The 25479-nt window shown below is 43.3% G+C and overlaps 1 protein-coding gene across 1 annotated transcript in view; it reads right to left on the bottom strand.

Annotated features, from left to right (window-relative positions):
• Nucleotides 1–9533, bottom strand: part of LOC128701249 (alpha-1,4-N-acetylglucosaminyltransferase) — a 50943-nt gene extending 41410 nt beyond the window's left edge. The window contains exon 1 of the mRNA XM_070100406.1: nucleotides 9253–9533. The gene's annotated coding sequence lies outside the window, so the exon portion shown is untranslated. The remainder of the gene's footprint in view (nucleotides 1–9252) is intronic.
• Nucleotides 9534–25479: the final 15946 nt, after the last annotated feature.

Genomic DNA, 25479 nt, shown 5'->3' with positions numbered 1-25479 from the left:
TGAGTCCGAGGATCAAGATGGGTGTGAGTACCCGTATTTAAAACATGGAGGGGGTGAGAGGTGAGAAAAGCCTCCAACTGGATGGCATGGGAATCACAGTGAGACCCCCTCCAGAGGAAGTGGTGGGCATTAAAATCGCCAAGTAACAGAATCGGTGGTGGTAATGACGAAACAAGAAAGGCAATATCCGGAATAGATAATGCCCGAGAAGGAGAGAGATATAAAGAACAGAGCGTATACCACCTATGCATGTGGATACTGGCTGCTGTGTAATGCAGCGAGGTACGAACAAATAGCTGATGGTACGGAATATCAGTGCGTAGAAGAAGGGCACTTTCATTAAAGGTCCCATCAGGAAAAGGATCTGAAGAATACAATAAATTATAGCCTGAGATGGGAGAGATAACAGCAGTGTGTAATTTTGGTTCCTGTAAGCAAACACCAACAGGGGAAAACTGGGAGAGTAACATCTGAAGCTCACCCCGATTACCCCTGAGGCCGCGTATATTCCACTGTAAATAGGCCATGATTGGCAATGATAAAGATACCTGAAATCCACAGGTAAGGGTTTCTACGGACTAGAGGGGTTAGAAAAGTCCACATGCGGAGGCAGTGGAAAACGTTCAAGCAGCGAAGGAACGGTGTGCTGTGAAGAAAGGAGTTGCGGAGATGGAGTAGAGGAGAGAGAAGGAGCGGAGGGTGGATCAGTGTCCATTGATGGTTTGGTCTCTGCAATATATTCAGAGATTGCTTCAAGTGTTTCAGAATTCAGAGACGTCGTATGAGAGACAATACTGGAAATGGTAGGGGGAGGATGAGTAAAGATTGGAACTGTAATGGACTGTACCAAGGTAGGGGGGGGGCGAAAGGGTGGAGGGAACTGGAGAAGCGTGGAAGGGGACAGAAGAGGCAGAAACCTGGGAGATTTATTTAATTATTTATTTATTTATTTAGTAATTTGAGCATACATACAGAGGTACAAAAAAAATACAGGTAAGAGTAGCATGCCAAAGCCACTTATATGCATAGCATTACGGACTGGCTTAAAATTAACTTAAGATTAGCTAAGCAATGATGAAATCAGTGATAAAACATTATTGTAAACAGATAACTATAAAGCACAAATGAGTATTACAAAGACAGGTCATATGGTTGCATGCATTGCTGTACATTCAGTCGAATGGATTATTCTGTTAGGTAGTGTATTTAAAAAATAATAAAGTTAGATTGGGTTTTAGGTTTAACATTTATGTGATATAATTGTGAGAAACATTTATGATATGCAATTTATAAGGTTCAGTTATTCAGTATTTATTTGGTTTTGGGTGAGTAAGTGATCTTTGAGAAGAGACTTGAATTTATAAACAGGTAGTGTTTCTTTTATATTTACAGGTAATGAATTCCAGATTTTAGGGCCTTTTATGTGCACTGAGTTTTTGCATAGCGTGAGATGGACACGAGGAACATCAAAGAGTGATCTGTGCCTTGTGTTATGGTCATGTGTTCTGTTGATGTTGGCAAGGAGATGTTTGAGGGGAGGGTTAATATCAGAGTTAAGTGTTCTATGTATGTAATAGGTGCAATAATAAGTATGGATGTTTTGTATGGTGAGTAGGTTGAGTGTTTTGAATATTGTTGGAGTGTGCTGCCTGTAGTGAGAATTTGTTATTCTAACTGCAGCCTTTTGTTGGGTAATTAGTGGTCTGAGATGGTTAATTGTTGTTGAGCCCCATGCACAAATTCCATAGGTGAGATAGGGGTAAATAAGAGAGTGATATAGGGCCAGGAAGGCTGACTGTGGAGCATAGTACCGTATCTTCGATAGTATGCCTACAGTCTTGGAAATTTTCTTAGAAATTTGTTGTATATGTGTATGAAATTTGAGTCTATTATCAAGGTGGATTCCTAAGAATTTTCCCTCTGTTAGCTTTGTGATAGGTGATCCGTTTATCATTATGTTAAGAGGGACATCTGTAGCTCTGTTACCAAACTGAATGAAGTAGGTTTTGTCAATGTTTAGTGTAAGTTTGTTAGTCCTCATCCAGGTAGATATTTTCTGTAATTCGGTATTTACAGTATTGGCTAGCGTGTCTGGGCTCGGGTGAGAGAAGACGTATGTAGTGTCATCTGCAAATAGTGTGGGTTTGAGTAATTGCGAAGCATTTGGTAGGTCATTTATGTATAGGAGAAAGAGAAGAGGGCCAAGGACACTTCCCTGTGGGACACCAACTGTAATTGGTTGTGCGGAAGAGCTTGCCCCATTTGCGTACACATATTGGCTTCTGTTGCTGAGGTATGACTTGAGGTAGTTGAGGGAGTGCCCTCTTATACCACAATGTGACAATTTTACGTGGAGCAAGTCATTGTCAACTGTATCAAAAGCTTTACGTAAGTCAATGAAGATCCCCAGTGGGACTTCTTTTTTCTCTATTGCAGTGTATATATGTTCTAGCATGTGTATAATAGAGAGGGTGTAAATTGGATATTGGCCTATAGTTATTCAACTCTGTTTGGTCTCCTCCTTTGTGGATCGGGGTGACCCTTGCTATTTTGAGAACTGTAGGGAAGGTGGAGGATTCAATGGATTTGTTAAAGAGTGTTGCAATGATTGGTGATAGCATTTGTGACACTTTTTTGTATATAAATGGTGGTAAGGTATTTAAATCTCCTGCGTTGTTTTTTAGTGCGTTGATAATAAGGGAGACTTCGTATGGGTTAGTCGGAGCTAGGAACAGTGTGTTCGGGTAGTTGCCAGTGAGGTAGTCATTTGGTGGGGTATCTGAGCTTGGGATTTTATTGGCAAGGTTTTGTCCTATAGTGGAGAAGAAATCATTGAGTCTGTTTGCTGTTTCTGTTGGTGGGAGTTGGGGTTCATCTGATTTTGCTAATTTTATTTCGCTATTTCGTGATATCTTTTTTGTTCCCAGAATTTCTGATAGGGTTTTCCAGGTCTTTTTTATATCACCTCGTAAGTTGGATAATCTGTTCTCATAATACAATTTTTTTGCCCTTCTTATCAGGCTGGTTAGGATTGACGAGTAACGTTTTGTTTGGTCTCTGCTTATGATGACAGAAGAGGAAGAAACTTGGGAGGGAACAGGGGATGAAGGTACAGTAAGAGGAGGAGGGTGAACCTCTACACTTGTAACAGAGCCAGTGAGAGGGGAAGAACCAGGTACAGAGACAGGGAAGGTAAAATGAGGAGGTGGAAGATGGGTAGGAGGTGTTAACGGACCTTTTTTTGACTTTTGAGAAGTAGAGGGATGATTGGGAGAAGGTGTTATTTGAGATCTTGTCGCTACTGAGGCTTGTGAGGGAGAACACGAAGAAGCGAGATCAGACTGAGGCGTTGAAGTAGGGACGTCTGAGCCTAGGACAGCAAAAGGATTAGATACAGGAGTGACTATCGGAGAGGTAACTACAGAGGTGGTTGTAGAAGATGGGATCCCAGAAGTGGGGGGACGTTTTGAGGCATGGGAATAAGAAACACGAGGTAGTCTCCCTTGGAGGAAGAGATGAGAAACTGCCATGGCATAAGGGAGACCTTCTGCCTCTTTGAGGTAACGGATTTCCCGCTCGTTTAAGTAGACTTGACAACCTCGACTGTGCGAAGCGTGAGCCTCATGACAATTAAGGCAAGAGGGAGGTCGATTTCAAGATGTATTAGAATGGTCATCGGCACCACAGACAGGGCATTCGGCGATAGATCTGCAATATTTCGCTGGATGGCCAAATTGCCAGCAATTTCTACACTGTTGCGGTGTAGGGATCACCTTTCGAACTTGTAACCAATGTCCTGCTACATAGACTGAGGATGGGAGTTAGCGGCAGTCAAAAGTTAAACGAGCCACATTGCTAGGGTATCGTCTCCGCCCGCGGGCAGGAAGAATGTAAGTGTCTACCTTGAGGATTGGGAGATCTTGGAGTTCCAGCTGTTCAAGAATGTCAGTGCCACATGTCTGGAAATTTTGTTGAACTATGGTATGGGGCAGAATGACGGTACCACTACAAGAATTGAGGGAATGATGTTTTTCAATAGTGACAGGAACAGTATCGATATGGGAAAGACAAGAAAGCTCATGAGCCTGGGTAGCATTCTGTACAGTGATGATGTGCATATCGCTCTTAAGAGCATGAAAAGAAATATCTTTACCAACATGGCGTAGGAGTGCCTTGCCAATACTGTGGTCAGAAAGATAGGTAGTAGAGGAAGTTGGTTGTAAAGTGAAGAATTTAGTCCACTGTGCAGTCTGAAACTGAGTGTGGAAAGGTAGTGAAGGACGTGTCGATCCTTTCTGAGAAGAACGAGAAGGTGGAGAAGTATCATCAGCAGGTAATTGTCGTTGGTGTTTAGGCGTAGGACCAGAGTTGGTCCGACGTGGAACGGGCCGGCGATTCGAAAATTGCCGCACCATAGAGGGAGAGGCCGGAAGCATAGTCAGAGGAGAGCGAAGGTCAGTTAAATCGAAGGAGTCAGTCGAGGCCTCAGTACCTGAAGCGGGGGAGGAAACAGCACTGGCAAGAGGTACAGAGGCATGAGGAGTGTCCGAAGAGTGGTCCAAAGACAAGGTGGGGTCAGAACGGGGTGCGGTATCAAGAAGGGGTCTGGGGGTAGCAGGTTCATGGACTAGGGCTGCCATGGTTAGGTTACTTCTTTCTTTTTGTTTTTAAGAAAAAAAATGAAAGAAGAAAAGAAAAGAAAAATAAAAAAAGAATAAAAAAAGGGGGGACCGGGGAGGGATAGTTCCTAGGAGGAATGAAAGGGCCAGAAATCTCTCTCTGCACCCAAGAGGACCTCAGCACCGCAAGTAGCGCAGATGCAGCATGGAACCCGTGCCATACCGTACCCATCATGCCAGTAAACTGGCAATCCGGGATAGCAACCTCACATCTGCTGAGCTACCTCGGTGGACAAAAGAGAGGGCGGCCGGAAATCCGCCACAAAGCATACCTCCTTCAGCCACCACCCCCGGAATCCGAAAACTGGCTTCCAGAGATACACCCGGGACATCCCCAGGCAATCCAGATTCCACGGCAAACTACGCCACCGCCAAAAACCTCAACAGAATGGGAAGGATCCTGGTACCCTTTCCCCTACCTAGGAACTAGTGTGCCTGTGGAGAAAAAAAAAAAAGGCCAAAAAGGAAGGGCAAAAGGGAGGGGTGGGGAGGAGGAGGAGGAAAGGAAAAAGGGGAGGATGGGATAGGGAACGGGGGATTGGGGGGTAATTAGGTTCGGTCTGAGGAAGGAGACCGACAGGTCTAATTCCTCAGACCAAGAGCCTCTTCACCACGCCAAGGAGCCCCCCTTGAAGAGGACAGTATTGGCTAGCATGACTGGGCTCGGGTGAGAGTAGACGTATGTAGTGTCATCTGCAAATAGTGTGGGTTTGAGTAGTTGCGATGCATTTGGTAGGTCATTTATGTGTATGAGAAAGAGAGGAGGGCCTAGGACACTTCCCTGTGGGACACCAACTGTAATTGGCTGTGCGGAAGAGTTTGTCCCATTTGTGTACACATATTGGCTTCTGTTGCTGAGGTAAGACTTTATGTAGTTGAGGGAGTGCCCTCTTATACCATAGTGCGACAATTTTATGTGGTGCAAGTCGTGGTCAACTGTATCGAAAGCTTTACGTAAGTCAATGAAGATCCCCAGTGGGACTTCTTTTTTCTCTATTGCTGTAAAAATATGTTCTAGCATGTGGATAATAGCATCATTAGTATTTTTATTAGGCCTGAACCCAAATTGACAGGGGTTGAGTATGTTGTGGAAGATGAGGTAGGAATAGATATGCTTATGGATTAATTTTTCAAAGATTTTAGAGAGAGGGTGTAAGTTGGAGATTGGTCTATAGTTATTCAAGTCTGTGTGGTCTCCTCCTTTATGGATCGGGGTGACCCTTGCTATTTTGAGAACTGTAGGAAAGGTAGAGGATTCAGTGGATTTGTTAAAGAGTGTTGCAATGATTGGTGATAGCACCTGTGACACTTTTTTGTATATAATGGGTTGTAAGGTATTTAAATCTCCTGTCTTGTTTTTTAGTTTGTTGATAATAAGGGAGACTTCAGTTGGGTTAGTCGGAGCTAGGAACAGTGTTCGGGTAGTTGCCAGTGAGGTAGTCATTGGGTGGGGTATCTGAGCTTGGGATTTTATTGGCAAGGTTTTTTTTGTATAGTGGAGAAGAAATCATCGAGTCTGTTTGCTGTTTCAGTAGGTGGGAATTGGGGTCCATCTGGTTTTGTTAATTCAATTTCGCTATTTCGTGTTATCTTTTTGTTCCTAGTATTTCTGATAGGGTTTTCCAGGTCTTTTTTATGTCACCTCGTAGGTTGAATAATCTGCTCTCATAATACAATTTTTTAGCCCTTCTTATTAGGCTGGTTAGGATTGACGAGTAACGTTTTGTTTGGTCTCTGGTTATGTGGCCCATTCTGTACTGTTTTTTGTATAGGTGCTTTGTATTTATGGATTTCAGGATACTGGGTGTTAGCCAGGGATTGTTCAGTCTCTTCGCAGTCATCTGTTTAGTTTTTTAGGGCAGTGCTTGTTATAGAGGTATTGGGTCTTTTTTAGAAAATTATTAATACATTCGTCAATATCTGTATAGATTTCTAGCTCAGTGTGCCAGTCAACGTTTGTCACTGCTGCTGTGAAGTTATTGATAGCTGCCTCATTGTGAAGTCTGAAAGTGACTTTAGTAGTGTCTAGGGGTAATTTGCCAAGGTTTGCTATGAGGAAGGTAGGGTAATGGTCTGTGGTATTATCTGTGATTATGCCTGATCTTAAGGGGAATATGGTGTTGGTCCAGATGTGGTCTAGTAGGGAAACACTAGTCTCTGTAACTCTTGTAGGTTTTGTTACTGTTGGTAGCAACATGCAGTTACTCATAGTGTTTGTAAATTCAGTAACATGTGGGTCTTGGTCTTGTAGGAGATTCATATTGAAGTCACCTGAGAGTAGTAAGTGATCTTTGTTCATGCGTGCATCAGTTATCATACTTCCTAGGTTTTCACTGAAACGGCTAATGTTGTGAGAGGTTTTTGTAGGTATTTGGATTTGAATTTAGCTATTATATATTCCCCATGTTCATCCCTTGTGCAAGTATTAGTGATACATTCTAGTTGGCCTGAGTAGTATATAGCTGTGCCACCCCCTTGTTGATCTGGCCTACAGTTGTGTATGGCTGTGTTTACCTGGAGTTTACCTGGAGAGAGTTCCGGGAATGACATAGACATCAGTAGTTTCAGGCTTTAGCCAGGTTTCGGTGAGAGTAATGATGGACATATTTGCATGCAGGGAATTTAGTAATGCTATGAGGTCATCGTTTGCTTAAAGATCTGATATTGTAGTTAAAGACAGTTATGTTGTTGTTGGCTCTGAGAAGTGTCTTTGATTGTTCTGCTGTGTAGTAATTACAGTTACTGTTTGATTAATTTAAGTTATTAGATAAGAGGTTGGTATCAGGATCAATGCTTGTTATCATAAGCTTTATAGTGAATCTATAGTTAGAATTAAGTATAAGACAAAGTAAATATTCTAAAGCTATAAAATAGCACCTGAATTATTTTAACAAATGTAAAAAATATGAGCTAAGGTAGCTCTTAAAGCTAAAATAAATGAGGCAATATAAAAGGGACTAAAATAATTTGTGGTGAACAAAAAAGTGGTAATCAAATAAATGAATATAATAGCAAAATAATGAACTTATTACACTTTAACACCTGAGAATAGCACCTTGATTATTTTATCAATTGTGAATATATGAACTAAGGTTGTTATATAAAGCTAAAATAAAAGAGAAAAAATATAAGGGACTAAATTAAGTAATGGTAAACAAAGTTAAAATGACAGATAGTCACTATGATATAATATTGATTTGGGAGTAAGATCTGATTTGTTATATATAATAAGTTGAGCAATATATTGTACTATAAAAAGTAAAAAAATAATATGAGGTAGTTGGTACTAGTTAGCAAAAGATAGTTAAGGGCCTTGAACAATGATATAATTGAAATATACACTAATTGCACACACAATATAGTCACTAAGATATGAATAAAATCTTCGAGTAGGATTTGCCTTATAGTATAAAGTTTGAGCAGTTAATATCACTATAGAAATATTTTTTGAGGTAGTTGGTACTAGCTAGTGAGGGATGGTAAAGGAATTTCTCAGACGATGCACCATCCCCCCAATGAAAAGCAGGGGTGTCACTAGCACGTTAAGAGACCATACAATAAGTGTCAGGGGCCCGAGACTGTTCAACTGCCTCCCAGCACACATAAGGGGGATTACCAACAGACCCCTGGCAGTCTTCAAGCTGGCACTGGACAAGCACCTAAAGTCAATTCCTGATCAGCCGGGCTGTGGCTCGTACGTTAGTTTGCGTGCAGCCAGCAGCAACAGCCTGGTTGATCAGGCTCTGATCCACCAGGAGGCCTGGTCACAGACCGGGCCGCGGGGGCGTTGACCCCCGGAACTCTCTCCAGGTAAACTCCAGGTAAGTAGTGTAGTAGGAACATACACTAGTTAGTTATTTGTAGTCAGGGAGAAATGGGGAAAATTTGGTAAGATTATTAGAGAATTTAAACAGGGCTTAAGTAGGAAAGAAAAAGGTAATACAAATATTAATAAAGACTAGGTATCCTATTAACAAATAATAATTTGTGAATAGGAAATCTGGGAAAATAAAACAAATAGGGTCACACAAAGAACTGTGTGGAACACATAGGATAATGAGGTAGTAAACTATCTTGGAGGTGATAGTACAGGGATTAGTTCAATAATTACATAGTAACATACACTAACGTAGTAAGAAATCGGTCACTAATATCAGTCAGACTCTGTAATGTTTGCATCATGAAGGAAGATTGCTAGATCATTTTCATTTGTAATGTAGTAAACACGGCCTACATTTGTTTTTCTTACTAGAATTTGTCCATCACGTACAAACCACTGATGAATTTTATCATTATTCTCACGTTTCAGTTTTCTCACTCTGCTACTTCATCCTACCATCCTTTTCTCAATTATATTTCGTTTAATTTTTCAACATATCAATTAACGAGTCAAGTTTACAGATTATAAGTAAGTTTATTCAGGTGTACCCAAATACAGTTACATAGATTGTCATACATAGCAGCATATGTGTCTGCTGCTGCACATAGGGTAATTCACCACACAGATTAATCTACCAAGCATAATAATTAGCCCAACTATACTAATAAACTGTTAGACTCGCCCACCACTTACCTTCTTGGGGGAGAACTTGAGGGCACAGGAAGTTTCAGTAAAGAAAATGGTGTTTGGGGTGAGCGGCCGCCAGTTGAGAGTTTTGTTGACGGTGTTAATTATGGAATACTTTGGACACAGATGATTTATCCAAGTGTTGATGTTCTCTCTCACATCTACACCAACACCCTCATCCTTGCGATTCATATAAAAATGTCTGTAAAAACTGATGTACAGGAAGGGAAGAGTATATAAAATTGCCAGTCGTTTAGTAGCAGTAACCCAAGTTCGTCGAGTGAACATCATTTTTTTTTTTTTTTTTTTTTATTTTATTTAAAATACAATACATAGCTTAACATAAAAACCCTTAAACTAGGGTTGATACACATTGTATATAAACACATTTTGAAAACAATCTCTCAGAACGTACAATAGCAAATAAACACAATATTAACAAACACAAGAGGTTACACAATTATACTAGAAAATATCGCTTGTGACAAAACATAACATTAAGAAAATGGGCAATCTTAACCCTATGTACACAAGAACAACAACAAGAACATAACATGTAGGTGACCCCTGTAGCAGGTTCAATAATATAAATAAAACCATAATCCCTTCGGTATACACTATTTACATAATATACTGGGACATTGCCAATGCACAATACAATACAATAAGAAGAATAGTATGATAAATATATAAATATATCGGTTACTCACAACCAACACAAATAATCTATAACCGAAAGAACCTACATCACAATCTCATGATAAAACAAAGTACATACTCGCCTTACCACAAGTCTTACGAGTCAGCCACAAAACTAGAAAAAGCCATAATCATTCCGCACTCATCTACAGGCTATACACATTATATAACATAGCAATAAAATGCTCGGTACAAACACACAAAACCCCGTTTGCCAGGCCATAGCCGAAAGGTACATCAAGTACTTCAACAAAGAAAGAAGGCAGTAGACTCTGACTTAAGACATCTATAACACATATAACTTCACCACCACATCCACTCACACAACCACATTTTCCTCAACCACGCATTACACAGATACACACAGTAAACCAGCCGTTGTGCATACCCAACCCCGGAGACAAGCCCGTTCCATCCCCTGAAATTCACTCCCCCCCCCTTTCACAACGTTAACAATGCTCTCACACTCATACTACGGTACCCTGCTGAAAAAGCCTGGTCCCAGCGACTTCCATATATTTCCCGATTATAACACAACGTTCTATAAATGGTCCCCGCCAACACCCTTTTGCGCACCTCCCAATCCCCATTCCTTCTCATTGCCCAGGATACAAAAACAAAATCCGCAATTATATACGTGATTGCACGTTGCACAGGCGCCTCGACGCCTCCCACGTCCAAACTTAACGCCCTCAATACTAATATCCCGCCTCCTCCCACTGTCCTCAGAACCTTACCCATCCATTCCCTGATACTCCCCAAATTATCACAAAAATACACTACATGAAACGCAGTCTCCTCATCCCCGCACACCCGACACGCGCCCTCCACCATCAACCCTCTTTCCTTAAGTGCAGCACCCGACGGCAGTATACCATGGAGAAAACGGAAAAATACCTCTCGCACATTTGGACGCACGCGCATCAACCGTAATCTTTCCCATATATCCTTCCACGCATACATAGGGTAGATACTCTCAGCCTTCACGACTACCTTCGTCCTTACAACACGCTCCAAAACACCCACTCGAACTTTATTAGGGTCCCGTACATGCAGCAACGCCCGCAACACGTCTTCACACACTTTCATCTCCGACCCTCCCCACCACATTCGCACCTCTTCATGCAAGCCATTCACGCCCCTCCCTGCATGACCCCGCACACGGCGTAACCCCCACTTCAAATAAATGCACTTGACTCTTAACCGTAAATCAATCAACCCCAATCCTCCTCTGTTGACCGGTAAAGTAACCACACTCCTACTCAACCATTCACACCCGGAACCCCAAAGAAAATGGAAAACCCTCTTTAACAGCCTCGTAACATCCGGACCTGCTAACGGATATACCGCAGCCACGTGCCAGACTTTACTGTATAACAACACATTCACAACAATCGCACGCTGATGTACTGTCAAATGAGTTGGTCTCAACCCATCCAATCGCCCCACCACTCGATCCACAACAAGTCCAGAATTAACCATCCTCGCCTCTCTCGCACTACGCATATACACTATTCCACACACTTTTATCCTGTCCACCATATTCCAACGTACATTCCTTCCCCAACTCTCTCTTCCCACCCAATCTCCTAAGACCAGTAATTTTGATTTTTCCACATTAACTCTTAACCCGGTAACCCCCGCGAAATTATCAATAACATCTCCAACCGCACGTAAACTCCTCTGCGTTCGCACGAGTATTGTCGTGTCATCCACATACCCTATTATTCCCTGCACTCCACTTCCTACTCCCCAATCCACCTCCATACACGCTTCCACCTTTCTATAGAAAGGGTCTGTTAAACAGGCAAACAACAATTGAGACAGGGGACAACCCTGCCTAATACCCCGACCCATGGATACCCACTTCCCCAATTTCCCATTTACTTGTACACACACTCCCACACCTGTATACAATGTCTCTGCCCAACGTACCACCTCCTCCCCAAAACCCTGCCTCCTTAATATATACCACAACACCTCACGTTCTACACTATCATACGCCGCCTGCCAATCTAACGCTAAGACACCCCCCCCCTGCTCCCCTCCCGACCCTTCCACAAAATTCTTTATAATACTATGCCCGTCATACATCGTCCTCCCAGACACACCATATTGTCCTCTCGCAACCACTCTATCCACCACACACTTCATCCTATTTCCTAAAATTTTTGCAAAAATCTTATAATCAGCACACAGCAATGATATTATCCTAAAGTCCCGCACCGTGTCCTGTTTCTTACCTTTTGGCACTAAAACCACAACCGCAGTTCCTTGCAACCTGCCCATCCTCCCCTCCCTTTTCATCGTATTCATTAGTTCTACTAAGAAGGACTTCAACACATTCCAATGGCTCACATAAAACTCGCAGGGCAAGCCATCCAGACCTGGAGCCTTACCCCGTGCCATCCCCTCCAAAGCCCTCCACACCTCCCCTTCTTCAATATCCCCCCCCAACGCCATGCGATCACTGCTACTTAGCACACAAGATACATTCTCCCCCAACCTCCCGAAAGCCTCCCCATCCACTCCTACACTCAGTAAATTTTTTCCAAACCACCTATCAACGTAATCACTCATTGCCTCCGTTGTTCTTAACTCATGTCCCGCCCTATATCCACCTAAGTCCTCATGTACCACCAGCCTATCAATTTCCATAGCCATACGTCGCTGCCTCTGTCCCCTTAACACACAGGCCGATGGTCGGTCACCCCACACCGCCTCTTCAATTCCACCCTGCACTCTCACCGCATCAAATCTATCATTCTGCAAATCACGAATCCTTCCTTTTAACAACTCGATTTCCTCCATGGGATACTGCCCTGCCTGCACGCCCCTCTCATAACAACTTTGCAACCTACCCTCGAAATACTGCTGCAACCCGTACGTCATCCAACCCTGGTACTTTCCCCATCGCACATAAAACTGCCGGATCCTCTCCTTAGCTACCCCATCCCACCACCCCAGCAAGTCACCCACATCCCTACCCTCTCCCCACAAATTCTCCCACATTGTCCTAAAATCTAACCCCGCCTCCTCCACCCCAAGAAGTCTCACATTTAACTTCCAATACCCTGGATACCTCTTAGGTAAGCTGGCCCAAGTCAAGTCCGTATAAACAGCTCTATGATCCGTGTAAACAGCTTCCACCGTACGCACACACATCACTCGCACACTTCTCGTCACATATAACCTATCGAGCCTGGCCGCGTATCCCTGTCTATGAAACGTATGCTCAACCATTAGGTCCCCACCTCCAATAACATCCCTTAACCCCACGCCCAGCAAAAGATCCCTTAGGCTAACCAAAAAACACCCTGCCCCCCGTGGCTCCACATCCTTTCTACGTACTATACAATTCCAATCACCGCCCATGATTGTTACCGAGGGAAGAGATCTCAAATAATAAACCAAAACATCACGCACAAATTCATTCTTCACCCGTACATCACGCTCCGCCGGCGCATACACACAAACCACTGCCAGTCGCTCACCTCTCCACCATCCATCTACCCGGAGTACCCTACCCTCCTCCCCTCCCTCACATCTAATTACAACAAACGGGCTTGTCTCCCGAATCAGAATTCCAACCCCACCTTTCAAACGGTCCGAATATGCCACAAACACACGATATCCGTCCACATTCAAATCCCGACCCGCCTTAAAGTTATGCTCCTGCATGAATACAATATCTATGGCATGACGCCTCAGAAACCCCTGGAGCCACAAACGCTTCACATTCATACACAACCCATTTACATTCACAGTCATACACCTGAAACCTTCTTAAGGGGTTTTACACGCTGCCCTGTAACTCCTTTCATAGACACGTCACCAGCCTTCCTATTTTTCCCACCATGCTCACCACAGTGAGCTCTATTCCCTCCCCGGTCGAACACCTGACCGGACACACCTGTGGCGCCTCCACTCACCACATCAGCCCACGGTTTCTTCCCCGGTCTTTGCGCCGGGGTCAAGACATCATCGGAATCAGAGTGCGTTGCCGCCCTCTTCCGCCGAACACTCTCTGCATCCATGGTCTGGTCGGGGGATGCCTCACAATGCACCTCCGCCGCCACCTCGACCACGGTCACCATTCCCGTAGAAGAGGCACCTGCAGTCAGCTGGCTGTCTCTCCTCTCGTCCTCACTCTCCTCAGGTCCCACCACCGATTGTACATCATCTCCAGCTCTCTTCGTCTCCAAAAACTTTTCCGTCAACTGCTCCAGAGCCACATCCTCTGCTCGTTCTCCTCCACTCAACTTGGTCTCCCCTTCCACCAAAGCGGAGACTGTAGATTCTACAGGCATCGATGGGCTCGACCCCACCGTCGGGAACTCTCTCTCCACCTCCTCACTCCAAGACGAACTATGGCCCTTTACAGGCGTCCCGCTGGCAGGCCCCGCCTTCGGGTCAGGCCCTCGCTCCGTCCTTCTGTCTGCAACCTGTCGTTGCTGCTGCCTCTCACACTGTGCTGCCATATGGTCATAAGCACCACATAGCCTGCAGGTCTTGCGCTGCCCTGCGTAATACACCATCACTTGCGTCCTAAAGTCGTCCAGGATGACAAACGACGGGATGGGATGCCTCAGCGTCATCTTTAGGTTGAACGTACCCTCCGGCCAGCCGGCGTACGCCCCATCCACCCAGGTACCTGCCATTGCCAGATGCACAGTACCATAACGTTCAAAAACGTTCCGTATATCTGCCTCGTCAGCTTCGAAAGGCACGTTGCGTACCTTCACCCAAGTGTAGTGTCGCGACACGTCAATTAAACGAACTCGTATTGCCGAGTTTACGTCCACACAGCCATCTTGATACTGCTCCACCAGGCGCTCATACACTGCCGTCGATCGTAGCTTAACGAATATTCGGTAAGCCCCGTTGAGCGATACTCCATACAAATCTTGATCAGCAATGCCGTATGTGTCGCGAATAATCAAAGGTAGAAGCACCTGTGCGGACTGAGGCGTAATTACACCCCGCACTAAATCAAAGCACACAGTGTTGACGCGCCTTCTGACAGTCTGCGCCATCTTGTGAAAATCAATCTGCGCAGGAAGGCCTCTCAACCAGGAGCGTGTGCGCAGCACAACCTCACGGCAATAAAGCGATGAGGTCAATGGTTGGCAATTATTGGTTCTTTTCAGGCTAAACTAAACTGAAAAAAGTGTAAAAAAAAATATAATTTAAAATTTTAAATATGTTTTGCAAGTACATATTTGTTTAGCTTTTTGTAGGTAGACTTTAGTTCAAATAGGAGTACACACAAACAATGATAAATGAATTTCAAGCTAAAACGGAACACAAGACTGATTTAATCACTTACATTCAAGAATATATATATATATATATATATATATATATATATATATATATATATATATATATATATATATATATATATATATATATATATATATTTATATATATATCGCCGGAAGCGATATACCAGGCACCTCACACATAGGTATCACTTTTCAACTGAGGTCTGCAGCTGTGTGCGGAGAAATACATCCCTTGGTGTATATACAGTGGTGCTTTCATTGCATTTTCATCTAGACTATTCTAGAGGAATACATTTATCAGAATAATATACATTATTGGTGTTAATATAAAGGGCTACGAAGGCTTGTGCCGCACAAGCCCTGCGCCCTGAAGTATGGTGTCTGGACGGTTACTATGGGTTTAGATATTGTGCAGCTTGCCAGTAGTATGATCAGAGGATGATTTGCACTGTGGAGCAACCAGAACCGTAAAGAATTCCTGCAATAATATGGCGAACCCTTCACACCACTACTAACACCTCAAACCACCACCTGACATTACTACCACCAACCTAAACCACCACTACACAACACCTCTACTAAAGCACTACACACTACCATCACTTTCACTAATACTTTATCACATGAGCATTCAACAGTGTTTAAACATCAAGAGGTGGTATTAAAAGATTTAAAATGTGGACAACAGTCGTGTATCTACAGTACCAACACAATTTTAAAAGAAGTCCACCCAGAGAATACACGTCACTGACAGTTTCTGATCTTACCTCTTAAATATTAAGTACAAGTTTCCTCGTAGGAATTATGTCTACAGAAATATATCAGTTTATGTTTATGAAGTGACTGATATAAAGTACATGTTATTATCTATGACACTTGTACATTGCTGGTACATGACAGCGATATTGATGATTGGCAAGTGTGTCTGGCATTATTGTGTTGATAGTTGGTGCGTTAAGGTAAAAATGACGATTTTCCTGCTGAGGCTCAGGCTCTCTCTCTCTCTCTCTCTCACTCTCTCTCTCTCTCTCTCTCTCTCTCTCTCTCTCTCTCTCTCTCTCTCTCTCTCTCTCTCTCTCTCTCTCTCTCTCTCTCTCTCTCTCTCTCTCTCTCTCACTTTCTCTCACTTTCTCTCACTTTCTCACTTTCTCTCTCTCTCTCTCTCTCTCTCTCTCTCTCTCTCTCTCTCTCTCTCTCTCTCTCTCTCTCTTTCTCTCTCAGATCAAGCCTGAGTATCCACATGCGCTGTATTACCTACGATTTAAGTGCTTTCCCGTGAATAGAGTAATAATGATAATAAAGTTATTTTTAATTATTATTATTTTTTATATATATTTAAAATACAGTACACATTATACATGGATGTCAATATACATGAACAAAACCAATCACCATAAACAAATTTAATTACTATACACCTATACACACTTCATTAAATGCTTCATACCCTAAATATCCCCAACAATCCAATTAATTTACTCCAGCACACTTCCACCATATGCGAAGTGTTATACAGTCAAAAGGTAAAAAACCTTCACATACCATTAAACCCTATGTTCCACCCCTCCCCCAACAGATACCTTACTAAATCATATTGAATCCTCCACCTTCCCTACAGGTCTCAAAATAGCAAGGGTCACCCCGATCCATAAAGGAGGAGACCAAACTGAGTTGAATAACTATAGGCCAATATCCAATTTACACCCTCTCTCAAAAATCTTCGAAAAATTAATTCATAAACGAATCTACTCCTACCTCATCTCCCAAAACATTCTCAACCCCTGCCAATTTGGATTCAGGCCTAATAAAAATACTAATGATGCTATTATACACATGCTAGAACATATATACACTGCAATAGAGAAAAAAGAAGTCCCACTGGGGATCTTCATTGACTTACGTAAAGCTTTTGATACAGTTGACCATGACTTGCTCCACGTAAAATTGTCACACTATGGTATAAGAGGGCACTCCCTCAACTACATCAAGTCATACCTCAGCAACAGAAGCCAATATGTGTACGCAGATGGGGCAAGCTCTTCAGCTCAACCAATTACAGTTGGTGTCCCACAGGGAAGTGTCCTTGGCCCTCTTCTTTCTCCTATACATAAATGACCTACCAAATGCTTCGCAATTACTCAAACCCACACTTTTTGCAGATGACACTACATACGTCTTCTCTCACCCGAGCCCAGTCACGCTAGCCAATACTGTAAACACCGAATTACAGAAAATATCTACCTGGATGAGGACTAACAAACTTAAACTAAACATTGACAAAACCTACTTCATTCAGTTTGGTAACAGAGCTACAGATGTACCTCTTAACATAACGATAAACAGATCACCTATCACAAAGCTAATAGAGGGAAAATTCTTAGGAATCCACCTTGATAATAGACTCAAATTTCATACACATATGCAACAAATTTCTAAGAAAATTTCCAAGACTGTAGGCATACTATCGAAGATACGGTACTATGCTCCACAGTCAGCCTTCCTGGCCCTATATCACTCTCTTATTTACCCCTATCTCACCTATGGAATTTGTGCATGGGGCTCAACAACAATTAACCATCTCAGACCACTAATTACCCAACAAAAGGCTGCAGTTAGAATGATAACAAATTCTCACTACAGGCAGCACACTCCAACAATATTCAAAACACTCAACCTACTCACCATACAAAACATCCATACTTATTACTGCACTTATTACATACATAGAACACTTAACTCTGATATTAACCCTCCCCTCAAACATCTCCTTGCCAACCTCAACAGAACACATGACCATAACACAAGGCACAGATCACTCTTTGATGTTCCTCGTGTCCATCTCACACTATGCAAAAACTCAATGCACATAAAAGGCCCTAAAATCTGGAATTCATTACCTGTAAATATAAAAGAAACACTACCTGTTTATAAATTCAAGTCTCTTCTCAAAGATCACTTACTCACCCAAAACCAAATAAATACTGAATAACTGAACCTTGTGAATTGTATATCCTAAATGTTACTCACAATTATATCACATAAATGTTAAACCTAGGACCCAATCTATCTTTATTATTTTTTTAAATACACTACCTAACAGAATACTCCATTCGACTGAATGTACAACAATGCATGCAACCATATTACCTGTCTTTGTTATACTCATTTGTGCTTTATAGTTATCTGTTTACAATAATGTTTTATCACTGATTTCATCATTGCTTAGCTAATCTTAAGTTAATTTTAAGCCAGCCCGTAATGCTATGCATATAAGTGGCTTTGGCATGCTGCTCTTACCTGTATTTTTTTGTACCTCTGTATGTATGCTAAAATTACTAAATAAATAAATAAATAAATAAATACTTATTTGCACAGCAAATAAAAAGGTCCCCCCCGTCCTCTCACAGAAACCATCCATCAAAACCTACAAATCGGTGTACATACTATAAGACCTCCAGAACTAGTTACCTTTAGTAACATTTATGACAACATTTTTCATATTTTATTTAAAAAGGCACATAACACCAAGTAAAAAAATTATAGGCCCTATCCGGCAACAGATGTAATAAAACTTTCCATTGCCATATAATTACCACATACATATCTTGATTTTTTTTTTAAAAGATACAATACAAGATATAAATAAATAAAATAATACAATAATTAGCCATTTGCGAATACAATGATCTATCGTCAACCCCCATCAGACCCTAAGTGTTACAATCATATCGTCATTGACCTCATCGCTTTATTGCCGTGAGGTTGTGCTGCGCACACGCTCCTGGTTGAGAGGCCTTCCTGCGCAGATTGATTTTCACAAGATGGCGCAGTCGGAGGATCTCACCTTCAAGGACCATAACATTGTATCAATCGCATCTGCTAGAAAAATGACAGGATGGATAACGAGAACCTTCAAAACTAGGGAGGCCAAGCCCATGATGACACTCTTCAGGTCACTTGTTCTATCTAGGCTGGAATATTGCTGCACACTAACAGCACCTTGCAAGGCAGGTGAAATTGCCGACCTAGAAAATGTACAGAGAACTTTCACGGCGCGCATAACGGAGATAAAACACCTCAATTACTGGGAGCGCTTGAGGTTCCTAAACCTGTATTCCCTGGAACGCAGGAGGAAGAGATACATGATTATATACACCTGGAAAATCCTAGACTAGTACCGAACTTGCACACGAAAATCACTCACTACGAAAGCAAAAGACTTGGCAGACGATGCACCATCCCCCCAATGAAAAGCATGGGTGTCACTAGCACGTTAAGAGACCATACAATAAGTGTCAGGGGCCCGAGACTGTTCAACTGCCTCCCAGCACACATAAGGGGGATTACCAACAGACCCCTGGCAGTCTTCAAGCTGGCACTGGACAAGCACCTAAAGTCAGTTCCTGATCAGCCGGGCTGTGGCTCGTACGTTGGTTTGCGTGCAGCCAGCAGCAACAGCCTGGTTGATCAGGCTCTGATCCACCAGGAGGCCTGGTCACAGACCGGGCCGCGGGGGCGTTGACCCCCGGAACTCTCTCCAGGTAAAATCCAGGTAAACCACGTACTTGCGGCTAAAGGGAAATCCGCTATAACCCAACACGCAAAACGTACACACTGATCTACCATTTACACGTAATAATTAAATATTGTGATAGTAGGTGTATATACATATATCTCAGATTATAGAAGCCATATGAAGGCTAACTCGAACCTGCTCTTCAGGGCCTCGAATCATTATTGCTACGTCCCTATTTGTCAAACAACCGTAGATTCCTGATACCTTTTAAAGCACCATACATCAAGTATATACTTTTTTGAATATGTTTGAGCTAAGCCAAGCATTAACAGGATATATACACATATGACCGTCACGTTCACTTATTAGTGATACACGTCAGGACATTGCTTGAGATTATCTCATGCATCGGTGTTCGATATTTTTCCATTATTAGTATCACAATAACAATACAGTTACCTTATATGTCGACCCTAGGGTACATCAGTGTACAACTAATAGCGACTAGGGTCGCCGACGTATGCCAGGGATTGCTCAAACCCCTATAGTTTCAAAATCTAACCTTAAGTCATCATCATACTGACGACAATATCAATATAGCATGTGTTGATTCTGCTACACAAATGATGTGTATTATAAAAGGTTATCATATATATAATATAACATAAAATTTTTTTCCAAAGCCCCGGTTCGTTCTTGTTTATACCTTCTAGACCTTACATAACCGCCCCTTCCCAACGTTTCATCATTATTCCTCACCATTTCGAATCCAACAGTCACCCTCGCCCACACACGAAAAGGCCAGCCACGTCTACCCTTTACGGTACTAATGCCCATAAATCACGAACATGGAAATTACAATATCCCACCGAAAAAGTCGAAAGCCATCTACCTCCAGCAGTCTCTCTATCCCTCTGCTGTGTACCATAAAAAATCGCTGCCAGCGCCCTGATCCTCTCTCTTGCTGATACGTGTCTGCAGGCCCATGAAGTATATACAAAGTCAGTGACTAGATATCCAATTGCCCTTTGTACCGGCAACCCTACCCCCCCCCCCCCCACATCTAGACTTAACGCTCTTAAGACACTAATTCCCCCACCTCCCACTATATGTATAACTCTGCTAAACCACACTCTTACCGCTTCCAATCTCTCACAAAAATACACTGCGTGGAAAGCCATGTCAATATCCCCACACACACAATGCTCCTTATTCACTTGCACACGTCTATTTGCTAAAACCTCCCCGGAAGGCAATATATTGTGAAGGAATTTATACATGACCTCCCGTTCCCCGGCCCTTAATCGTAACTCCTTCAAGCGACCCCAAATATCACGCCATGCATACATTGGATATATACCCTCTACGCTAGCCACCCCCTCCCTCTCTCCCACCCTTGCCAGTTTTCTAATCTTGATTCGACTTGGATCCCTTGCATAAATTAAAGCCCTCAGCATGTTCTCGCATCTCGTAACATCCACACCATTCATCCATTGTATCAAATCCAATTCAAACCTGTACCAACCCTCCGACCCTCACGCAAATAACTATGTTTAACGTACATACCTAAGATTCTCATGTGCAGATTCATTAACCCCAGTCCACCCCGACTAGTCGGTAAATACACAACATCTCTCGCTAACCAATCACAACCAGAACCCCATATATATCTAAATACACGCTTCAATGAGCGTTTCTCATCACACGCAACTAACGGATACATACCACATGCCACAACTTACCAAACAAAAGCACATTTGCCACAATTACACGCTGATGCAAAGTTAAGCCTCCTGCACGCAACCCCGCCAATCGACCTAACACCCTATCCATAACCTCACTCGAATTAACCTTCCTCGCTTCCTGAATGTTTCTCATATGTACAATCCCACATACCTTGATGTGATTTACTAAAGGCCAACCCTCCTCCTGGCCTATTTCCCCACTAATGCTATCTCCCACGTGCATAAGCATTGACTTTTCCTTATTGATCATCATCCCCGTTGCTCTCCCAAAAAGTTCCACCAGTTCACCCACTTTTCGTAAATCCTGTGATCCCCTATATAAAATCGTGGTGTCATCCACATAGCCTACGATTCCCGCTTTTGTCCCCACCCTCTCTCGCATTTCACCCTCATTCACACTCTCCTGTACAGCTCTGAAAAAAGGGTCCTGAAGTAACGCAAAAAGAATCTGCGATACAGGACACCCCTGCCTCAAACCTCGTTTCATTCCAATTAAATTCCCTAACCTGCCGTTTATCTGTACCCTAAACATAGCCTGCTCATACAAAGCCATCGTCCAACTTACAATTTCCTTCCCGAATCCTTTCCACTGCATGAACTTCCATAAAGCCTCACGCTCCACACAATCGTATGCCTCGTGCCAGTCCAAAGCCAGTATTTCCCCTGCATTACCCTTCCTGCTTTCGTCAATGAACCTGCGTATAATACCTTGCCCCACACACATTGATCTTCCGGGTACCCCATATTGCCCTTCATCCAATACCTTCTCTAACACCCTTTTAATTCTATTACCTAACATTTTCGCAAATATTTTATAATCACCACACATTAATGATATCGACCTATAATTTTGGACACAGTTCCCCGTAGCCTTTTTTGGAATCATAACGACTACACCTGTTCTTTGTTGTTCCCCGAGTCTTCCACTTGTTTTCATTTCGTTAAATAATACCACTAGAAAGTCGCGTAGGCATTCCCAGTTTTCCTTATAGAAATCACAAGGGATACCATCGATCCCCGGTGATTTCCCAGCACTCACACTCTCTACCACTAGCCTAACCTCCTCCTCACTTATGCATCAATTCAAATTCATTCGATCCTTTTTCTCTAAATCACAACATACCCATTCACCCATTTTTTCTAGCACCTCTTTAGAGATCCCCACATTTTCATATTGCGATTCATACCATTTATCCACATAGCAACTCATTCCCTCAGTTGTAATGTACTGTCCCCTGCTATACACCCCCATTTGCTCGTGCACTTCCAATCCCATTAATTCTGTCGCCCTTCAGCATTTGCCCTGCTCCCGCAGGACAACCGCCGAAGGGCGATCTCCCCATAATACCTCATGTATGCCACTCGCTATCTGCGCCGCATCAAAATTACGATTATGGATATCCCCTATCATGCGCTTTAAGTTTTCAATTTCTGCCACCGGGTACACCCCCGTACCATTCACATAACATTCCTGCAGTTGGCTTTCCAGATAATACAAAGTTCCTCGTTGCATTTTCCGTTCCTCTACCTCACTCTTCTGATAGAAGTCCCTCACCTTCCTCTTGCCAGTCGTGTCCCACCACTCAATAATATCACTCCCTACCCTATGGTTATCCCACCATTCCTTCCATACACTCGCAAAAGATTCCCTCACGCTCCTTTTACGCATTAACCCAACATTCATTTTCCAGAAACCCCTGTACTGCCTCGGTAATCCCTCCCAATCCACGTCCACCATGACTCCTCTATGGTCAGAGAAACTCACATTTAGAGCACAAACGGTTTGAACCATGATTCCCCTAGAAACATATATGCGGTCCAATCGCTCTGCATACTCCCTCCTAATGAACGTATGCACACGCCTCCCTACCTCATCCCCCCCCCACATCAATGACATTCACACCCTGCAGTAAGTGCCCTAAAAAAAACGAAAAAAAAAAACTTCCCCTAGGTTCGACATCCTTGCGGCGATCAAGACAATTCCAATCCTCCCCAATGATCGTGATGGCTGGCAGCAACCTTAAATGATACACCAAAACATCCCTAAAAAAAACCGTTTTTTATTCGCATATCACTTTCCGCTGGCCCATAGACGCCGATGAATCCCACCTGCACCCCACCCCATGCCCCAACCACCCGCACCACCCTCCCCTCCTCCCCAACCTCACAGGTGTGTAAAGAAAACGGGCTGGCCTCTTTTATTAACACTGCCACACCTCCTTTCAATCTGCTAGAACAGCCCATGTACACTACATATTCAGGAATTACCAATTCCCCAAGAGATTCGTGATTGCGTTCCTGTAAAAACACAACGTCAGGAACATTTTTCCTCAATAACGCCACCAGACAGTTACGCTTGCTGTCTGATTTCAAACCATTAACATTTAGAGTAATACACCTGAAGGTTTCATTGATGGTTTACCCTTAGATATCTTAACACCTTTGCGATTCTCTCCATTTCTTCCCCTACGTCCTCCTATGCCTTTCTCTCTATCTTGCTGAACATTTTTGGATCCGCCCGCTCCTCTATGGGTCTCATCGTGCCATGCCTTTTTCCCAGATCTTTGTCCGGGAGTTAGAACGTCATCACTACCTGTCGTCACCGCAGCCCTTTTGCGACAGCTACAATCGATGATCATATCAACTTCGGATCTATATCATCCCTGTGTACCTCCACAGTCACAACCTGTTGTTCTACAGTCGACTTTGAGACACCTCCCTCTCTCTCTTGTACACATACATCCTCCAGCCCACCCTGGAGTCCATCAGCTGTTGAAGCTTCCAACAAAACGTTTAAAGCCTCTTGGATGGATGCCTCCATGTCATCCTGGGCAGGTGCGTATACATCCTCCAGCGTCGCCGACACCACGCCTATGTCCTCCACACCCGGTAGAGTTACGCAGGCAGGTGACTCCTCTGTCTCCCCCTCGACCTCCTCACTCCAGAGTTTCCCACCTCACTCCAGAGTTTCCCACACTGTGTAGCCCCAGCATATGACTGCGGTGCTGCTGTCACCTCCGTCCTCATCGCGACCTCTGGTCTTCCACGCCTTGTTGGACATTGTGCTGCAATGTGGTCATACACTCCACAGAGTCTGCACGTGTGCCTTTGACCTGAATATGTTACATACACTCGCGTTCGGAAGTCCTCCATTACCACATACAACGGTATCGGGTGCTTAAGGGACATTTTCAAAGAAAACGACACTTTTGGCATGCCAACAAGGGGCCGTCACGCCAGCGTCCCAACGCCGCCAGATGCACGGTGCCGTAACGGTCAAATACGTTCCTTAAATCCTTTCGTCCGCTTCAAAGGGTACGTTGCGCACCTTCACCCATGTGTAAACACGGGAGACATCTCGAAGGTGGACGGTAACACCAGGGTTAACGGTCTATATCACATCCTGGTATTTAGCAACCATATTCTCATAGGTGCAGCCTTGTTTGAATTTGACAAATAACCTCGTATTGCCATTTAATGCTACACCGTAAAGGTCTTCATTGGCAATTCCATACGTATCTCTCAGGATCGCCGTCAGCAGAATATGAGTATTCTGACTATTAAATAAGCCAGTCACTAAATCAAGGCAGACAGTGTTGACGCGCCTGCGTCCTCCTTCCGCCATTGTGAGTAGACTGGTGAAAACTGCGCAGACTAGACGAATCAGGAGCTGCTGCGCAGCCTTCCCGCACAGCCCGAGAGCGATGCGAACAATCAGTTTATGTTTATGAAGTGACTGATATAAAGTACATGTTATTATCTATGGCAATTGTACATTGCTGGTACATGACAGCGATATTGATGACTGGCAAGTGTGTCTGGCATTACTGTGTTGATAATTGATGCCACGCCACCCTTAATCAGCGTTAAGGTAAAAATGACGATTTTCCTGCTGAGGCTCTCTCTCTCTCTCTCTCTCTCTCTCTCTCTCTCTCTCTCTCTCTCTCTCTCTCTCTCTCTCTCTCTCTCTCTCTCTCTCTCTCTC

Source organism: Cherax quadricarinatus, chromosome 72 (genome assembly GCF_038502225.1).
Source record: "Cherax quadricarinatus isolate ZL_2023a chromosome 72, ASM3850222v1, whole genome shotgun sequence".
Lineage (NCBI taxonomy): Eukaryota > Metazoa > Arthropoda > Malacostraca > Decapoda > Parastacidae > Cherax > Cherax quadricarinatus.
The sequence above is the reverse complement of the archived record's forward strand: the minus strand, read 5'-3'. Positions and strand labels throughout refer to the sequence as shown.